The following is a 19,654-nucleotide window of genomic DNA, read 5'->3' as shown; positions in this document are numbered from 1 at the left end:
AATTCAAGCAAATCAAGAGGTATTGCTAGTTCTCAGAAAAGGCACTCAGCAAAGAAGGTTCTTGAGATGAAAAATACCTTTCTTCCACCCCAAAAAAAAAAAAATGTTTGTTTTTAGAGAAACATCAATTTCAGTTTTCCAGTGGGAAATAACAAAACATTTTGGTTTCATTTTTACTTCAAATATGACTTCAGATTTTATTTTTATTTGGTTGTCTTTAACTGCAATGATATTGTAAAGCTGGCTGAAAGCAGACATTTTCACTTAAAATCAGGTTGAAACCTCCCAGGGGGAAGCTCTACCTTTTGAAACAAAACTTTGGGAACCAGGAATTTCTCCCCGCTTTTTCTCATTGGGGAAAAATCTGGATTTCTGAGCAGCCATCCTGCACCCCTGGAGAGAGTCTGCCCTCACACCTGGGTCAATTCAGACCTTCCCATTGGGACACGGTGGGCGTTGAGCATCTGAGATGGAAGCAGAGGTCTGGCTGTTTCTCCCCAGTGCTGATTTTGCCTCCAGAGCTGCGCGTGCCCCGTGTGCCCAAAGCCTTCATGTATGGCCACCACCCCAGCTCGATTTCTCAGTGCTGAGAAGGAGGGCTCAGAGAAAGCCACTCACCCTTCCAGCTGCTGGTGGCTCAGAACTGATTGTGCTTTGGTATTTATACAGCAGTGCTACTTGCCACAGCTGTCTTCCATAGATCACGCTCTGAACAGGCAAGGGAACTCCTTCGGTTCCCTGCAACTCATTGAGAGGCACTGGATTTACGTTGTCTCTTCCCTTTTATTGCCATAGTCCCCAGCAGCCTGGCAATGCATGGAGGTGAGGGCAGGAAAGCTCAAACACAAATCCAGGTTGCAGAGGAAAGCACGGATTCAAAGCGGGCTTTGCGCCATCAGATCGGGGAGGAGGTGGGATGTGAACGCAACACTGGGGGTGAGCAAGAACTGCCTCAGAAGGAGCGGACAGGGCAAGATGCATCCTCCCCCCGGAGGGCAAGTCCTGGGACTGTGCAGGACGCAGGCGTCCGAAGTTTCCAGCAAAAGAGGACAAGTGAAGTTGTGGGAGGAGGAGATAAGCAGGGGAGCAAAGAGGGAGGCTGAGGATGCCAAGAAACATCGATTGCACGGCCTTGCCAAGAGCACAGGTGGAGCTGGAGCAATAAAGCTTGCATATAACAAAGTTTGTACGTCTCTAACCAAGCCTGTAAGTTTTGATCACATCTCCTGTAGCTCTTGTACAGCCTGAGACAAGCGTGGTTCAGTCACCCCTCCCACTGCAGCTCTTGCAGGGCTGCAGGTCGCAGTTAACGTGGAGCTGTGCTGTCCCACCACGCTCCACGCAGCTCCGTCACCCCTGATAGAAGCAGCACTGATGCACACAGCCTGGGCACTGCCGTCCTGGCCCTCAGCACCTCACACACCTCTTCCTGAGCCAGGCGCTCATCCTCACATCCCCGTACCCCACCCCGTATCGTGCTGACCTCATCTGCCAGCATCCATCCCCACCCCGGCCCCAACGCCTCCCAGATTTGGGCTCAAGCTCTGCCACAGATTACAACGGTGAACCCAAAACAAGGAGAAAGCTGAGGCCACCAAATTCATTACGCTGGCTGGCCCTGGAGCAAGTTTTTAACTCCCACACACAGGAGAGAGAGGCCAGGCCTGTGCATGCAGCCACAGCAAGCCCCTGGAAGGCACAGCTCAATGCCAGAGCTCGGTTTGCGCCGTTCCCCTTTCCCTGCCCAGCTGCAGGACGGAAGACTTCCTTCCCCTTTCCATTCTCCTCTTGTTCCAGTTTTCTCCCTTGTTAAATGAATGAGACGGCAGAATTTCAATGCCTCTTATGTTCTGCGAAAGGTAACAGCAAATGGTACCGCTCTGACCCTTCCAGCGCTTCCACGTGTGGCCGTCCAGGACCGCTCTGCCCTCTCGTGCCCACCACGAAGAGCGGTGGCTGCTGAGGGCACCACTGCACTTGGAGTAAAACAGCAACGGGAAGGATTGAAAAAACCACCTTTTCCATAGGGTCAACCCCTTCTATAGGAACAGCCCAGCTGCCCAAGGGGCAGAGGATGGGAAGCAGGAGCTGCCACCAGCCCCTAACACGTGTCCCAATATCAGGCTGGCGGGCACATGGTGGGCATCAGGGTGGGCAGCAGCGCAGCTTTATGGAAGGTGGTGATGGAAAACCACTTCTGTGCTGTGGGGAGAGGGCAATTAGCTCTTCCTGAGCACAGAAAACAGATTTTCTTGGTCTCACCAGCCAGGGAATGAAGACATGGTGGAGCCCTGCACCTTACTCAGCACACACACACCATCAAAGCCCCAGACCCATCACTCCAGGCTATTTTCCAAGCACTAGAGAGGTGCTGTCACCTGGCTGGGAGGAGGACATGGAGCTCTGCTTCCTGCCCTCCCAGGGGGATTTGCCTCCCTCCCCCTGTCCACGCAGCTCCAGCAGTCACAGAAGGAGCTGCCCAAAGAGCAGCACCAGCAGACGGGCACACAACAGCCTTGGTGGGGAAACTGCTGATGGCAGCCAGAGCAGCCCCTCTCTGCTCTGATTCACACCGGCCACAGACGGGACCATCTCCAAGCACAGACTCCCACGCAGGACAGCCTATCTTCCTCCAAGCTGCCTCAACACAGCCCAAAGGGCTCCTCCTGCTGCTCTCCTTCCTCTTCCAAAATCGCCCTCTTTCCCAAGCGTTGAACCTGAAATCCCCTCTAACAAACTCCTCTCCACTGCGGGGAGAAAACAGCTCTGACTGCCACAGGCAAGCAATAACCTAGTAAAGTTTAATCTTTGCCTGTTATTGTATTACCACTAGAAGTACACGGATTGAGATAAAAGGCTCACCAGCCCAACCATAATTATATTAAAAAGGTAATTATCTCCTCTTCCACCCGACTTTGTGCTTTCTTTCTGTAACGAAGTTTCCAGCTCATGTTTGCAGCGACAGGGCCAGCCGCCACGAAATCACGGGGAGATGTAAAAGCTAATTGAGTGTTTCGAGCATGAGAAACAGCGGATCGCGGCTGCGGAGAAAAGAAAGGAGCGGGGGAGCCCTGCGCCGGGAGCACACCGGAGCTCCCGACTGCTGCTGATGCCCTGCCATAAAATACGCTAGGAGCATATTTAAAAAAAAAAAAAAAAAAAGACATTTCCACCTTTCAGTTCTACTGATTTACTTGCTAACTAAGGAGAGCGGCTGCTCTCCCATCCGAAACCATCTCACCGTGGTGCTGGCTGTGGTGGGAAGGTTACAAGAGAGAAGGGAAACTGAGTCACGCAGAGGGATTTCAGGGCATCCTGCAGGTGCCCCAAGCCCCCACCCAGACACACTCTCTGCATCAATTTGGGCCGCAGATGCCTCTGTCCTCACTCCTGTTTCTAAGCACGGAAGCGACACGAGGACTCTTCTCCAGCAGACAAGAAGTTTTCTGGGACCAAGCGAGCTAAATATAATTCTGCACAAGCACACATCGTACGGATCACAACACGAAGATGTTGGCTGACGTGTTGGAGCCATTGTTTCACAGAGGTTTCTTTGTGCTATGTACTATTACTGAGCAGCATAAAATTGCCATTTAAGATGTTTAATTGTACTAATTATAATCTTTTGGGGAACATTTTGAAAAATTACTGTTTTGTACCAATGCGTAACTGACCATATGCTGCCCTCTATGGTATTGCCACCAGCTTTTCTTCTAGCCTTCCAAATTACAAGGTAGGACAGATCTTTGCAAACTCCCAGCAGGATCGGTTCCCACCCAACACAGCAGCTTGGGTTGTTTGTCTGATGCCAATGCAAAAGAGGATCTTAATTTCCTAAATGATAAGTGATGTCCTAATGACTTGGAAAAGTATCCTAAAAAGCCAAAAGTCAAACCACTTTTCAGCTAAAGTTTCTCAACGGCAAAATTTGCCTTGATTTTGCTAGGACTGGAAGTTTGGTGTCTTTGGGCCACTGCTCCCCACTTCCAGTGCTTCTGTTTTCAAGGTGGAGCTAAACTACCCCAAGGACTTCAGTCCCAGCCCTTAGGAACCACTCAACACCTCCAGGTGCAACAGAAGAACCAGCATGGACACTGGCCTCCAACTCCACCAGTACTCTGCTGGGCACCAGCAGACCGCCTTCCTCCATCTCTTCCCACTTGATAGCACTCGTGACCTACTCTGCAGCACAGGGCTTCGTTTTCCCCTGGTGTTCTCAAACACTCAGCCCTTCAGACCACAACGTCCGTGCACCGCAGTGATACCCAGAGGTCTCAGTGTCAGAGATTTTCTGTGCTGGGCATCACCCCCCAAACTCTGCAAGGATGTGACATCCCAAAGAGCTCACAGCATCCTCCCCACGCACTGACAACCCTCCCCAGGACTCCTGATGTGGCAAAGGGACACTTGGAGGAGTTTCTGCTCCCCAGTGCACAATTTTGTGAAAACTGCTGGTCTGAAGCAGCATCACCAGAGCAGGGCAGGGGATGGAGGACGATCGCATCACGGGAGGATGCGGCAGGGAGCGAGCACCTGCTGCATCCCACACCTGCTCTTCCTGCAGCATCGCCTGACAGCGCACAGCTCCAGCAACATTTTACAGCTTTGCAGGATGCGCTTCCCAAAACCCAGCCAGCCAATTCTAGAAACTGCCTCGAAAGGAGCCTGCCACTAGCTATTCACAGAGATGGGGCAACTGGGAGAGGAGATTTGGCTGGAGATAGGTGTTTGGTTTTTTTTTTTTATTAGGTTTAAAACTTCCAGCCTGTAAACAGCTCTTCCAAGGTAGTTGCTGGGTGCAGCTGGATGAATCTGGATGCAGCAGAGAGGAAGAAGTAAAAGCAGATAAAATCAGTTGTGCAATCCAATGCCATGTTCTTCCAATGCGGCAGTTTAGAGACCCCATGTGCTTACAGAAATACCTCTCTAATCCCTCATTTATCTAGGGATCTGTCCCGCTCATCATTTCCAGGGGACACCGGCAGTGGTGTAAGAATAGCAGAACAGCAGAATTGATTTGCTTCTTGTTCAGGCAATGCAGACCCCAGGCCCCTGCCAGCTCCAGCTTCCCCTCCAGCACAAGCTCATCGAGCTCTGCATTGACACCGGAGCCAGGGCCAGACATGCAAAAGGCCCAGGGCTATGGAGATGATGTGACTTCATCAGGTTACAAATGCATGCGTTAAATTGCTTCTGCGCGAATCCTTATCCCCCACTCGATACCTGGGGAAAAGCCACGACAGAGTCAGCACCTCTCTGCAGCACAGTCAGTGTCAGTACCTCAACCACAACCACACAACGAGCAATTTTGGAAGAGCAAACAAGTGGCAGCCACTCTCTGTACCGACTCCTTTCCCTCCAAGCCCACCACTGGCCCTGAAAGATGCTGCCCTCTACGGTCCCACCCCACTGACGGATCGGTTTTCCTTGCAGCATCCAACCTCTCCGGAGGGTGCAAGGTCAGCAAATCCTCCTCCGCAGCTCAGCCTGCAGGTCACCGGGCTCCAGCGTTTGCCTGCAGCCTGAATAATTGACTCATCTGTAGGCTTTCATCTCCTCCCTGGGCTAGGAAGATTAAGTCAAATTGCACCTTCAAAATTCAAGCTGCCTCTTGCCACCCTTGCCAGTCAATAAATCCCTACCACCCTCACCCTGTGGTTTTCAGCACAGCAATGAAAAGATCAGGCCAAAGCACTTGCGGAAGCGTCCCTCTCATCTGTCACACAGCTTGCTCTGAAACATGAGCATCCTTTAACCTGCCTTTACTTATTTATTCACGCAGGAGAGGGAGAAAAACATCCCAGACTAGGCTGTGTCAGCAATTAGGAGCATGAAGTATCTGGCAAGAGCAGCTTTATAATTAGAGCTTTGCCTTGTCCTTCTCTTCTCCCCCTGCCAAAAAGAAATCACTGAAACCTTTTACCTCCCCACCAACACCGCTGGCAGAGGAGGAGGTGTGGGCTATGGAAGCAGAGGCAGCTTTCTGCTAGCAAGTGCCAGGAGGACAGAGGGTGGGAAAGGCGGGTTTCTCAGCCCCTGTTGATCTCACGTCCCTGTTCCACAAGCAGGGCAGACATTGGGATTAAGGTGGGTGCCTTTCCTGCTGGAAGATGTGAATGTCAGCCTTTTATGAACACGAGCAGCACCTGGATGTTTCAGCCTGTGAGCTGTCAGCAGGCGATTCCCTGCTTAGTGAAGACATTTGGATGCTCAGAACTCATGAGACAACCTGCTGCCTCACTCCCTTGGCTGAAAAACATGCTCTTCCCATGCCCTAATGCACCAGTGCTAGCCCTCAGGATACTCCTACCTTCCCCACTGCCTTCAGACCACTCACATACACACACCACACGTGTCCACCCCACTCAGGGTACCGCAGTGCCCCCCAGCCCCTCTGAAAAATCACCCCAAACCAGTCCCACCAGCATCAGCAGCCTGCCTGCACTCCACACCTGCAGTCACTGTCCATATAACAGACAAGCCTTTTTTCCACACCCCCAGCCATTGCCAGCTTGCTCCACGTCAGCTCTCTCTCATCTCCCTTTTAATTCTTAAATCATAAACTGCATTTCTTCAGTACTCTGATATTTTATACTCTTAGGCTAGAATAAGTACATTGACCCTAACTTCTACTTATCAACAAGATTGGTCCCTTACAGCCAGAGCCTAGTGGATGACTGCTGCTGAGAATAAAATAACCAAATACAGTGCAAACCTCCAAATGTCCTGAGAGCAGAACACAGAAGACAGCTGCGTAGTAGAGCTCTGCCACCCCTGGGCCACCTGTATTGACATCTTCTGGGCCAGGCCAGCACCTCCGGACCACCCTAACTCCTATGTCCCACAGGCATGGTGGCCAGAGCCACCCCCCTCTCCACAGTTTTTTTTTTAACTCCAGCCTGATGAATTTGCGGGGCTTTGGCCTTGCTCTTGCACTGCCATGCCAAAACGCACTACCAAAAACACAGGAGAAGGGGAAGGGAATGGACACAGCTCTGGGTTCAGCTTGTCCTGCTTGTGCACCTACGCACACAGAAGAGACCAGCCCTGCAATGAGCCGCCCTAGGCCCAAGGGAGCATTTTTGCCCTGTAGGAAGTATCCAGAAAGAAGGCAATGTTTGTGCTACCAAAGTTTGAAAGAGCCCCAGACAACCCAAGGCCACAAGGGCACAGAACGGTCTCTGCCCATAGGGCATGGCAGGAGATGGGATTTCTCTCCATGGAGCAGCCGCAGCAGGCCTGGTGGACACCACAAAGCACGCTGGGGGCTAGTGACCTGGTAAATGTGGGCCACCAAACTGCAAACTCCTTCCTTGTGGGTCTGAAGGACAGCGCTGGCACGGAGTGCGTGCAGAGCGGCTGCTGGGGCTTGGCAGGCTGCAAAACCCAGACCCGGCACAGGGAAGGCCCCGAGCTCAGACACTTCACAGCACCGGGGCTCCTCAGGCCAGGGACCAGCACTCCCAGGACTCATTTTCCCTGCCCTTCCAGACCCTCAAAGCTCACCGTTTAAGCCAGTCCTTCAGGCTCCCCATCCTGTCTCACCGTGGAGAGAAGCCCCCCGGAGCATGGATGCCTCCCCCAGACTTCAGCAGCAGACTTGGAAATGAGAAACCCGCTCCCCGCCCCCATGCCCAGACAGCACCTCCCGGTGGCCTCCCACTACCAACACAGCACCAGCAGGAACAAACAGCAGTAATTTATGCAGTAGAAAAGCTGAAGACGGCTGTGCTCAGGGTTTTGCTCAAAGACTTGCAATGCAGAGGGCCTTACTCTGAACAAGGTTGGCTCCACGTCCCATGGCAGGCATTTCCATCAGGACCCACGTGCTGGTCTCCCCAGCTCAGGGCCACAAGTGCCAATGCCCCTTATTTTATTAGTCCAATTTGAGCCATTTCCTTTGCTACACAGCTCTGCATGGCTTCCAGCGCCAGATATTGATGGAGTTTAACAAGGAGCGGCTGATGCCCGCGCACATTTCACTTCCACACCACACATAGCAGGAGGCCCCTGGGCTTGGCAGGGACCTGCTCACCACGAGGAGCCGAGCCCACTGCCCTCCTCGGCCTCCACACATCCTTTCCCCTCGGAAGCACAGACAGGGGATACCCCAGGCCCTTTCATCTTCACCTGAACTTGCAAGAAGAAATTTGAGGAAAGGCAGCCGGGCATTGCCGTCTCTTCCGAATGACCAAAACAGTTTGAAGACTGCCCCATAGCTACCATTTCCCTTCTTTATCAGGGGAAATCCCTAAATGTGTCCCCTCAGACTGTTGTTCCCTCTGATCTCCAGGATACACTGCCCTTCCCATTGCACATCTGATGCCAGCCCTCAGGAGAGTGCTGCACCATCCCCAAGCGCAGCCTAGCTTCACCCAAATCCCATCACCAGCCTGGCCCTCTCCAAATTCCCTTGCAAAAGCAGCGCATCACCCAACAGGATGAAGGCTTTCCAGACGTGCCCTCAGCCCTGTACGTGGAATCACCCACAGCCCACCTTCCACCTTGCCAGACCCACACCTACATCACAGGGCTAGCAGGAGAACTCCAGCTCCTTGCCAGCCAGCAGAGCGTTGCTGAAATTGCTTTGTAATTCGTTACCCCTAAACAAGCCAGGGTGTGCCAGGAGCAGGTGGATTCACGGGCAACATCTAGGGCCAGCACCTGCCCTACAAAGAAACCCCATGGACTGTTTAAGGGACTGAGGAGGTACAGGACACAAGGGGACAGGGCTGCTGCACACCCCAATGCATGGCTGGAGGGACACATCCTGCACTGGGAACCCCGGGTGCCTTTGGGAGGCAGCCACGCGTTAGCACTGCCAAACAGCAAGGCTCAGACAAATCAATTCTTCACCAGGGCTAATCAAGGTGACACATGAGGATTTCTGCTGAATATTCAGACAGCAGAGCAGGTTAAGCTGCCTGAAGCCCTGAGATATCGCTGCCAAGGCCAAAACCCGTGCCCAACCCTTCTCACCCCCAGAGACAGCTAATGGCTTAACACACGGTTTGCTATCTTGCACCAAAAAAAAAAAAAAAAATTATATAAAATCTGCGCAGATGTTAGTAACTGCTAGCATCTTCAGAGATTTGCAGTGTTTGTGCAGTAAGTGGATTTCAATTAAAGCCATCTATTAAGAGAGAGGGCCCCTCTTTCTGTCGAAATCACAGCCGCACATCAGAAGGAGCAGAAAATGTATTTTTAAGCAATATACCTCAGATGGTGGAGAGCAGCATCCGCTTACATGGAGGGGGAAAACAAATTAATTGATGCAGGTCAAACCAGAGCAAGCCTCTCAATTATTCTGCAGTAATTACCCTAATAAAAATTTAAACACACATAAGCCAACTCAGTAGGTTTTAGCCTCAATATTAACTACATGAGAAACTTGTCTTCTACAGCTGCACAAGGAAAAATTTGTAGTTGGAGACCGATACCCAGACCCCCGGACAGGTCTCCCTCCCACAAACAGCCATTTGGGGCACACAGTAATACACTACCAGTACACACACACGCAGATTCCCAGGTTCTGTACAAACACAGCTGTCGCTTGAGGAAGATAAAATCCGCACATAACACTATACATCTCCAGTCCACACACTGATTTCTCCCTTACAAAAGCACTGGTGTGCATCCTAAGTAACATGAGTTTCCCATCCAGCATCCTCTGAGGTTGAGAAATATTATTTTCATCTCATTTCTAACAGTGGGAATGCGTTAAAAGAGCTAACTTTCTGGAAGATACTTTATCAAAGGAAAATGCGTGTGGAGTGAAACCAAAAGTGTTGGCTAATTTGGGCTGAATACAGTAAATAGCCTCAGCCAGGAAAAGTGAAGAGCTGAAAGAGTAATCAAACATTTCCTCTCGGTGTTTGCTAAATTAGGTGGTTCGAAATGGTGTTTTAACTTCAGCAATTCTCCATATGTCAGCGTAAATGAGCATTAAAAAAATATATATAAACAGTAAAATGGAGCAACACATCTTATTTTCATATCTTGGGAAAAAATAACAATGAGAAATGTACCTAGGGTCCACCAGCTGTGCTGGGGCTTGTTTTTCTCAGACTGTTCACCAGAAATTGAAAATAATTGACCGAGCACTGGAGAAGAGGATGCCTTGAGGCCCCCGGAGCACACCACTTGTCCCCGTGCCAGCCCCTGCCCCAGGACCTTCTCAGCCCAGTGAGCTGCACCGTGGTGGCCCAGGCTCCCAGGAAAGGACACCCTGAGTAAGGTGCCCGTGCTGATAGCAAGATTAGGAGCCTCACATTGCAATTTCCCCATGGCTAAAGCAGTGGGACCAGGCTGCGCAGTCGTTCCCTGCTCTGCAGCCACCAACATCCCCATCTGTCCCAAAAGCAAGGGCTTGCACCACGCAGGAGGTAAGCCTGCCCCAGTGCTTCTGCTTTTCCCAGGGATGAGCAGAGCTGCAAAGGCTCAGAGGACAGGATGTTTTAGGAGTTCCTAGACACACCTTGTCCGCGCACTTCCACTTGTTCTTCAAGGGCCCGTTCCTCTCGCCTATTGTGTGGCCACAGTTCCTCAGGGGCTAACGCTTCAATAAGGAAAACACAAATATAGAAGTCTTCAGCAGATTTGGGTGATGCTTTTTGCAGAACCTCTGCCTGTAGGAATGCACCCCTAAACCTCCTGATTCAGGTTGTGTTTGGTGATTCTCAGGTCAGATACTAGGGGAAAAGATGGGATTGGAAAGAGGGGGACTAAATTCAGAGAAGGATGAAGCACTGGTGCCACCCTCCTTCCCCCAAGATCTAAGCACTGGCATGCTCCTGCAGGCACAGGAGGCCTCAATCCCTCCAAAGCAAGCAGACCTGGGCTCACTTCTGCCAGAACAGGGTCCTTGCTCCCAGCACACCAAAGTGCGGACACAAGGCTCTCAATTCCTCCTCTTGGGGCTGCATCACTCGCTGCAGATGAATGTGTGCCGAGCAGGACAGAGAAGACAGGTGCCCAAAATGCCGGTGAGGGACCCTGCCTGCTCCCTGCTGCGACAACTGCTCCCTGAATTCATATGGAAGGAGGAGAGCTGCTCCACCAAAGGGATTCAAAATGCCTGGCAGCCCGGTGATTAGGGTGCTCATTAAAAATAGAACACTGCTTTTGATTCCCATCCTGAAATCAACCAGGGCTTAGCTCTGAAGGTTGCTCTCCTAAATCCAAAAGCTCTTGAGCGTGATGCAGCAAGGAGCTCTTGGACAAGTTGTGCCTCTTCACTTGGAGCTGTTCCACTTCATTAAACACCCTTAAACACCCGTGGATGGCATCAGGGAGGCTACCAAAGCAAGCAGTTATGGTTTCATGCCTACAGCAGGACACCCATGCTCCTTTTTATCAGATGTACCACTCGGCTAAACACCAAGTCAGATCAGGTGAAGAAGAGCACTTAAAACAGGACAAAATGTTCTTATTTTGTTACTCTAATACTCAAAACCTTCATTTGCCTATTCTGGTCACCCAAAACAATAACTACCCCTCAACTCCCAGCTGGTCCCAGAGCAGGGAAAGGGCATTCTGCTCCATCACTTCCCATCAACAACAACCCTAGAGATAGATAGCAGGTATATCATGCAGAGACACGCTACAGCACGCAAGCGGATCTCTCCAGTAGCTGCCCAGTTGCAAAGTGGTGCCCATCAGCCACACAGGGATCACTTCTCAAAGGGAAATGAGTTGAGTATCAACGTAGCAATGACATATATTTCCTCGTTAGCTGGCGGATTGTGAACACATGCAGATCCAGATGCGTTGCTGTTGGACTGACAGGTCCTGGGAAAGGCCATTTCATGCCTGTTGGAAGCTCTGGAAAGCCACAGCCCAGCCATTTCATACTTGTTGGAAGCTCTGCTTGTGCAAGATGAAGGCAATGCTGCCACACAACCAGCACACACCACTCTTGGTGAAGTCATTGCTGCCCTCAGGCAGCTCGGTTCTGTCTGGCACATGCACATCTCCTCAGTGTACATCTCTCCTCAGTGCCTGAATCAGGGGCCGTGAGTCTGCTAAGGCCCCAGTTTAAATGGGCAAATGTGGGTATTTTTCATGTTATGTAAGAATTTGTAAATTCCCGACAGACAACAGGTCAGAGCAACAGGGCTGGTAGGAGAGGTGATGTTTCCTCTTGGGCCCACTGGGAAAAACAGAGACGCTTTCAGGATTTCTTTTGCCATTAGATGATTGCTTAAAAATAATAATAATAATAATAATAATAATAATAATAATAATCGTGTGTTCCTTGCAGCTGTATCAGTTGGTCTAACAACAGATTACAACTCTCAAAACACCCTGTGCTGCTTAAATAGCCCCCACTGCTCAGCTCCAGCCCTGCAAATCTGTGCTCTTAGCTTGGGAGATCACTAGGCTCAGCCTCAGTATTTCAGGCAAAATGGCAGAATTACTCAAACCTCATCCCATCGCCGCCCCACAGGGATGCTCCCCACCAGCCCCGCTGCACCTAATGGTGCTGGTGATGCTTTGGGGTCACGTCCCACCAACCCTTCATGTATCACTTGCATACCATGATGTACACAAGGTGGCTGCTCCCTACAGGAGGGGCTGGGGACCAAACACCTTCCACGTGTGCTGCAGGGACGCACAGCCTGCCTACGTGCCCCACGCCACAACCCCTCCTGATGTGCGTTTTCTCCCGGGATTTCCCAGCTTGGTTTCCAGCAGAGCTGGACTCCAGATGCCTGTAACTAAGCCAGGGTGTTGAGACCAGCATGGAAAATGCTCTCGAATTAAGGATCAAAGGCAGGAAAGGAATTCAGGGAGCACAAATGTTCCCACTGACTCCTGCAACTGCTTCCATGTGCAGAGACCCAAGCCCAGCTCCCACGTGAATCCTCTTAGCGAGGCTGCAGCTCCTCACTGCTTCCCCGTGCAGAGAAGCCCTGACACAAACCTTCCTCACCCCGTTGGCTGCTGTCATCTCCAGGACAAACCCAACCCTGCAAACCCACTGCCCACACACAGCATGGCTGCTCCAGGCTCCATGGGGCTCTGCGTGGTGCACCAGGAGGGATTCACTGAGACAGGCAGGGTCCAGCTTCATGCCCAGCTTCACGCCACAGAAACAAATTCTGCCGAGCTCAGCAGCCTGTGGAAGAGGCGGCTCAGCGGCAGGGAAAGGGTTAAAAAGCTGCCTCTGTCTCCAGGTACAATTCAGTTCAATTATGTCACCAGGAGAAGGAAAAAAAAAAAATCAAAATGAAGTGCCCCAAAATATTCATTTCCAAGGGTGCCCAAGCGGCAAGAAAGGAAAATATTGATTAGAACCGGCTGCAGATTTTCTGGGAGAACAGTTTTCTGACAGAAAATGCCAACTTGATCATATCAAAATATCCTGCTAGAATGGGTCAAACTCATAAAAATTGCATTAAGGAAAACAGCCACAATCTGTCTTCTCATTGAGTTGAACATGTTTGTTCTTATTTTTGAAACCGTATTTACTTTCATTAAGATTCTCACTAAAAATAAATTCTAAAAACAAAAATATTTTGATCTACCCCAAAATGAATTATTTTCATTTAGTAGTTTCACATTTCAGCTTTCTAAACACAGATTTTGGCATCGCAAAATACTTTTGTGCGGTGGAAACTCCAGGTTCTGCCCTGACCCTGAGTATCATTTATGAATATTTTTATGAAACCTTTTTACCCAAAAGGATTAATAAGAAGCTTACTTCTATAGATTATTTGTAATACTTGTCTTAATTCTTAAACTGGTATAATCTGTAATCATACACCTGTCTCAATGAGAACGAGCGAGGCTGAGGCCAGCTCATGTGCTTTTTACAGAAACTATCATTTGATCATTCCCCCCGTCCCCTTTTTTTTAGTCATTAGGTACAACTCAGGGCTAAATCCTGCTCCAGAAGCCTGGAAATACACTGACAAAATCCAACAGACCCAGCTGGGAATGCAGAGCATGACCTGCCCCATGGATGGGTGGTGACAAGTCAGAAACGTGCCACGGGGGCATCAGGCTCTGGGTCATTCAGCATTGCCAAAAGTAGAGCAAAAAACTGCAGGGTTCTTAGCAACAAAAATTAAGCGAAATACCTGTGGACCAGAGTCACAACAGCATTTTTGCATCTCGCTCCTACTCATTTCAAAGCAAGCCAGAAAGCAAATCCTTTGTGGATCCAGGCCGGCGATGTTATTTCTCACACCTGCTCTGCCCTCTTTCATTTTCCCCTCACTCCTGTCATCACGCCGTTCATTTCATTCACCATCGCCTTTGCCTTGTTCCCTCTGGTACTCTGAAGGCATTCCTTTCATTTCCATTTTTCAGACATTAAAAGCTTTTATTATGAATTCCGGTGCCTTCAGCATGTAAATCAGCCTCAGCTGCGCTCAGAAAACACCGGCCTGATCTCGTTATACGCCCGTTCATCCTGCAGGGTTAAGGCAGGGAGGGAACCTCACCGGCTCTCAAATCACCCTGCTCATTCTCCACGCTCCGGGTTCAAAAGCTGGATGTGGAGGACGTGCCATCGGGTCCATACCCCGCTGCTCGCACCGTGTCCTCCTGCGGTCTGGTCTCAGGGGTGGCCAGCAGTGGTGGGGTCTGCACTGACTTTTTCCTTGGGTGCTGATAGTACTGCAATTTAGAAGTGGCTGTGGAGTGACCAGAAGGGGTGGAGACGGGCCTCTGGAACAGAGGAGCCCCAGGGCTACCACCTCTCCTCCCTCACATGAATATTGCTGTGCAGGTAGGGGGCTGGAGGCACTCATCCCACCCTGGGGACACAGCTCAGCTCAAAGCACCCTTGGGGCAGGATGCAGCCAACCCACCCTGCCTTGCCTGCAGCCTGCTATGGACCTGGGTAACCTTACCTCACCTCCCTCCTTTCCCCCTAAGGACATGGTGCATTTTCCTACAACTCTCCCTAACGTTACCTCCCCAGCAGGAAAGGAACCTGCATGGAGGTTCTCCTGCCGTCCCATCCCCATCAGCACTTTGCACGGGGCATCACGCTGTGCACACGCAGCCTCAGCAACTCACCCTGCCCTGCAGCACAAATGCACCCGCCACCACCTCAGCCAAAAAGCCAGGCTCTGCAGCTGAGGAACCCCATGGAGCTGTGCTGGGGCTGGTGAAAGATCCTCCAGAGACCCGCAGGCTGAGCACCACGAGCAGCTCCTGATCTGGGCAACGTAAGCAGCACCACACTAAACCCAGAGCGCTGCCGGCATTGTTCCACCAGTGCTGAGCGTGAATTCTTCGTTAATGCCAGCAGCGGCGTGAGTAAGACCTGACTTAGCATGGCTCTGGGGAAGCAGACGGCACCTATGTTATATATACAATAAACCCCGCCAGCTTTTGCAGGCTTTGCCATTCAGATTGCTCAGCACTGGTATTTCCCCTGTGCACGCACTAACACACATGAGCTGTGTAGCCCTTTGCTCCTTGTTTATCCCAGCAGCTTTGTGGGGTGATTAGGATTTCAGTAGATTTTAACTTTTATCCTAAAGTGAAAATGCACCCAACCAAAAGAAAAAAAAAAAAACACTAAAATCCAAAATCGTTAGACTGAGAGCTATCAGTAGTGATTAACAATGTGAAAAACAACAAACGAACTCCCAAAACACACAAGCCAGGAACAATACAGGGGAGCTCTTTGAAAAAAAAGCTCTTCACCAGCTCCAGCGTGGCATCGAGCCATTCCTCTGATATGTCATCTCCTTTTTCTGACACACACAACACCCTGGTGTAAGGTCTATTTCCACAAGCAACCAAACTTTTAGGATTGAAAGTAAAGCAGGATAATCTGCTATCTGTGTGATCTGAACAGAGCAGCAGAAGCTGCTGGAGGCTGCGGGTGACGCCCACACCTCCCCCAAGGGAGGACCTGGGAGCACGGTTTGGGTTTCACCGCCAGCCCACCCACTTCACCTGCAGCACTTTGCAGCACTACCCCGGGGACCAGCATTAGCTCCTCTCCCCCAAGCAGGCAGACAACCTGGAGAGACATTAATTGCCTTGCCCAGGGTCACATAACGAAGCCACTGGAAAGCTGACAGAAGGAGCCAGAGGACACTTGGCTCCTTTCCCTGCATTTCTCCCACGAGATCAGGCCACCTCAGTTCCTCCCAGACCATGCTGCATCCGCTCCAGCCCCCCCAGCTCAGTCTCCTCCCTGGGAGGGCCGTGGGGACGCAGCCCTGCTCTGCAAAGCACTGAAGCACACACCTGGAGCTGGCTTGTGCTCAACAGGGAGCCACCAAAGGAGACGTTCAAGTGCAAAGACTTCCCAGAATAAGGGCATAAAGGTTAACGCGGTATATAACCACTGCAAGCTCTTACACACCCTGAGAGCAATAAGGATCTGCTCAGCTCCCATGTCCCTTCCCTCCCTGGACATGCAGGTGAAGCTGTCCAGGAAAGGCAGAGCTCACCAGCTCCAGCTGGAGCCTTCAAACCAGACAAAAATCAGAATCCCCCAGCCTGGATCCTGCACCCATCTCCAAGCTCCCTCTGCTGTTCCCAAGTGCATGTTACAGTCCCTCATTCCTGTTACTCACTTTTCCGTCCACAGCAAGCCCACGGCAGAAATGATGTCCTACAGCCACCAGAAGATCCTCCTGCCTAGGTGGGTCTATCAGTGAGATCAGAGACAGCTGCACCAGAAGAAAACCCAGCACCAACTACCTTTGGGGACTTTATCTAGGATGCAGGTGATGAAATGAGAAAAAGCAACAACACCTGGGACCAAATGGGAGGAGGGGGGTCACCACCCTGCCTGCAAAGGGCTCAAACCTTAAGCTCAAAACCAGGAAAAGCAGCTGCATTAAATAAGTGCCTGAGCTGCAGGTGACTGTCCCACCTCTGGTTCCCCTCTGCTTCTCCCAGGGCACAGCCCGTCCTTTCTCATACTCTTGCAGTAATATTGCCATCTGCAAAACCCTCCAGCAAATACTCAGGGTTAGCATGAGCCCTAGTTCTCCTCCCACTGGTCCTTGGCCTTAACCCCTCTCCGTGACTTGTAGTGACCACCATGACTAATAGCAGAAGCAATAACTCTCCGAGGTCCACTGCAGCCTTCAGCAAAGACTCAGCAGAAAAGGAACTAGAACAGAATATCCTGAATTCCTGCAGTTTTCCAGACTAGAGTTTAATTCACCCAAGCTTGACCCAAATGACACACATTATCCCTAACCAGTTTGCAATCCACCACATGCTTGGACCAGTCTCGTAAAATTCAGTCTGTCTTTAGAGCAAAGGAAAGAATGCAGCTAGCACGGCCTAAATACAAATAAGTGTTCACTTGGGTCAGTTGTCTCCCCCCGAGTGGGTTGCAACTGCATCTTCGTACATGGAGAGGCACGAAAGGAAGGCACAAGCTCCTATCATGGGGCAGACCAAAGGCAGCAAAGCCCTGCTGCACGGTGCTCCCCAGCCACACAGACTTCTGCCAGCATCTGCCTGAACTGGTAACTGATTCATCTCAGTCTCTGGAGGATTTTTCTGGTAACCGCTGCAGATCCACCTTGGGATGACAGAGCAACATGAGGAGAAAACCAATCTCATCACTTCCATTGTTTTTTCTACCAAACTAATAATAATAATAATTTCAGGACTGGGAAATCAGAATCAAAAGTAAAGATGATCTGACTTTTTATACAGAGATTTTTTTAAAAGAGTTTTCTGCAGACCAATGTTCAGCTACCATGGGCTGATGCCCGTGGATTTATTGGCGAAACTTATGAGCCAGCGAGGAAAGCCACCAAAAGAGAAGGAAGCAGAATCAATTCCAAGTCTCAGGACAAGAAACAGGCTTCAGTAAGATTCAAAGGTGTTAAAGTCAGTAAGCCAGAGAGAAAGAAGCATGAAATAAATACACGTTCCTTCTAATCCCCAGCTCCTTTGTCTGGAGGACACCAAGCACGGTGCTGAGAACTAAAGGCAGTAACTCCCGAAGGACGACGGGGGCACGTTACCAGGCAGCCCCCACCCGAAGCAGCCCACGTCTGTGCACGAGGGAAAGGGCAGCGGCTGCCACCCCCCTGCCAAAACCTGCCTCTCTTTTGGCCAGCACTGACACCGGAGACAACATCCCACTGCAGCTGTGATAATGAATAAAACCATCCCTGTCCTCCCACAGCCTCCAAGGGGACAGCCTCAGCCTCATGACCCACTGTGGCACAGCCACAAACCTATGGCAAAGAGAGAAAGAGAGGAACAAGCCCCCAGAATTGTTTTTCAGCCTGAGAGGCAAATCTTCCAGTTTCTCAGATGTTATTCCTCAGATGTTATGTATATATAGATGCATGCATATGCACACAGACAGCGCTTTTTTGCATCAGCCCGTTGTCAGTTGGCACCTGGGGGAAGCAGGAGGTTTGCTCTGTTGAGTCATCCCTGCCTTCAGCAAGAGCACGGAGCTCAGCAAGAGCCGGATGGGCTGAGCTGCACAAAGAAAGCACTTCCTTTGCAAAGGCCTCCTCCTCCTCCTCCTGAAAACCCATTTGGAAATTCCTAAAAAGATCCGTTTGCTACAGAGAAAGGAAATTTGAGGTCACAGAGAGAGAACCACAGTTACCAGAAAGGCAGGGACAGGCCAGGCTCAGCCAGCAAGGGCACGCTCTCGGGGGAACCACGCCAGCACCGCGTTGATATTGCGAGCTGTTTGCCATGGTCCGTAAGAGCAGAGCGCTGGTGGGAGAAGCTGGCAGGAGGCAGAGCTGGGGCCAACTGAGAAATAAGAACCAGAGCACCTGGCTAGAGAAATGGCCTCAAACATCCCAGCTAATTAGCTCCTCGGCATATTTCGTTTATCCCTTGCAGCAGGAGTGAGTTAAAATGAATCGGTACCTAACCAGCAACTTGAAGCCTTCAGCACAGCGACGTTTTCAAGTTGGTAAGGGAAACAGAGCTGCAAATTTAACACAAGGTTTCAGGGCTGGAATAAGAGGCCATTAAAAAAAATGGTTGAACTCAGAACACCAAATCAGGGGAATTTATGGGGATTTTTTTTTTTTTTTTGAGGCTCTGCTCAGTTTTGCTTCCAGCAATGGGCAATGTAGGGGGGTTATTGCTTTTGGCCTCGGATGAAAAATAACCCACGTGGTTGCAGCTAGGCAGGGTGGCTCAGAATGGGGACAGATGGTGGTTGGGCCAAGGCTGGAGGCAAGGAGAGATGGACAGTGCTGAGCAGGGATCGAAAGGAACCGTACCACACTCACTCAGCCTTCCTCGGTGGGGCCAGATGTACGAAACCTCGTAACCCAAGAGCTCATGACGATGAGGGATGTCAGACATAAGCAGAACATGGCTTTCTCCTGCAGCACCGCAATGGTCCTGCACACACGGCCGCAAGCAAAGCTAGAATTCATTTGGGAAACACCTCCAGCAGCTCTCCGTACCAGTCCAAGCCCTTCAACTGCCTGCCTGTATGCTTTTATCAGGAGGAAACTGCCCACCACTACCTCTGCAAAACCTCTCTTCACATGAACCCTCACGTTTTCCCCTATCCTAGGAAGCCACCTGCAGAAAGCCCTCCGATATCTCCCACCAAGCTTCCCCCAGTGGAGCGCCCAGCACCAGGGTGGGACAGGAGCACTCAGCCTGCAGCTGAGGCTAAAGATCCAACCACAGGCAGAGGAAAGACCAGGGATCAAAGAATAGG

General features: G+C 50.8%; 1 protein-coding gene across 14 annotated transcripts in view; it reads right to left on the bottom strand.

Annotated features, from left to right (window-relative positions):
* LOC310885015 (voltage-dependent N-type calcium channel subunit alpha-1B-like) overlaps positions 1 to 19,654 on the bottom strand; it is a 283,849-nt gene that overhangs the window by 197,710 nt on the left and 66,485 nt on the right. The gene's annotated exons all lie outside the window — the stretch shown is intronic.

The sequence above is a fragment of the Anser anser genome (assembly GCF_964211835.1).
Source record: "Anser anser genome assembly, chromosome: 21".
In the NCBI taxonomy this organism is placed as follows: domain Eukaryota; kingdom Metazoa; phylum Chordata; class Aves; order Anseriformes; family Anatidae; genus Anser; species Anser anser.
Note: the sequence above shows the minus strand (reverse complement) of the source record. Positions and strands in the feature narration are given on the sequence as shown.